Consider the following 1,297-nt stretch of genomic DNA (forward strand, 5'->3'; position numbering starts at 1 on the left):
CGGACCAACACACAAACTCTGTGTAACCATGAACTTTTATAGTCTGGTTAATACAGTTTAGTGAGAACAACTCACAAACGCGGATGGCAAAAAACAATAACAAAGGCCTGAGTGACGTCATCTGCATACTATCTATTGTACTTATAAGTTAAAGAACTGAACAAGTGTGTATGAAAGGTACCAGACAAAGCAAGGCAGACAAATACAAGGAAGAAAAAAACATCCCATAAAATCAGTCGACCTCGACTGGGGATCGAACCTCAGTCCCTTTGATTATCGGTAATCAGAAGGTCTGAGGTTCGATGCCCAGTCGAGGTCGACTGATTTTTTGGAATGGTGTTTTTCTTTTTGTATTTTTCTTTCTTCCTTTGTCTGGCACTTTTCATACACACGACTTGTTAAGATCTTTATCTTACACCGGTGCCTGCTCCTTAAGAACAAAATGATCGGTTGTTGAAGATAGAGGAGAGTTTTTCCTTTTCAATTGATATGTTTATGCCTTGATTTATTTATAAAGACTATTGTGATATTCGTTCATGAAATCAGCCACTGAAACTAAAAATGGGCAGGATTTAACCATACTATGGGTCACAAAATACGTTATTTTGAGTCGAAAAAAACTGAAGATGAAGTTCTCATGCAATATTTTATGCAGACAAATGGTCACATGACAACATCCCACCAAAAATCTAACTTTAGCAAACTGGGTCAAAATTCATCATTTTTAATGTCGCCCCACCCCCCCCCCCCCCTTTAATTTCTAAAATAGATATCTATAAAACAACCCTTCCAACGCCCCCCCCCCACCCCCCCCCCCCCCCCCCCCCCCCCCCCCCCCCCCCCCCCCCCTTTCCTCTTCTACACTCGCGAGGGTCCCAGGTTCGAGAGAGTTTTAATTTTTTATTTTTTTTTTTAATTTTTTTTTTGCACGATGAGGGTCATTGAAATCGATCGATATTGATTTGAAGGTCGACTTCTCTGGTCAAATTTTGAAATACGTTGGTTTTTCTTGAGTACGGCAGGTGACTGGTCAAAGTGAACGTGACATGAAATAAATGAGGTTAGTAACTCGTGCGGCTATGTGGTCTAGCGGTGTGACACTCGCTTTCAGATCGGAAGGTCTTGGGGTTCGAGCCTCCCCAGGCTCGGCGCATAGTTGAGTCCTTGGAAAAGGCTCTTTACTCACATTCTCTCTACGTACTCAGGTGTAAAATGAGTACCTGGCCGTTAACAGCGTTGTCTTGTCCGAAAAATTGTAATATCGCCTAACAGGCGTCATGTCCCGTCCTGCATGTTA

This window comes from Berghia stephanieae, chromosome 8 (genome assembly GCF_034508935.2).
Source record: "Berghia stephanieae isolate SIO BIC M18660-M18661 chromosome 8, UCSD_Bste_1.3, whole genome shotgun sequence".
NCBI lineage: Eukaryota > Metazoa > Mollusca > Gastropoda > Nudibranchia > Aeolidiidae > Berghia > Berghia stephanieae.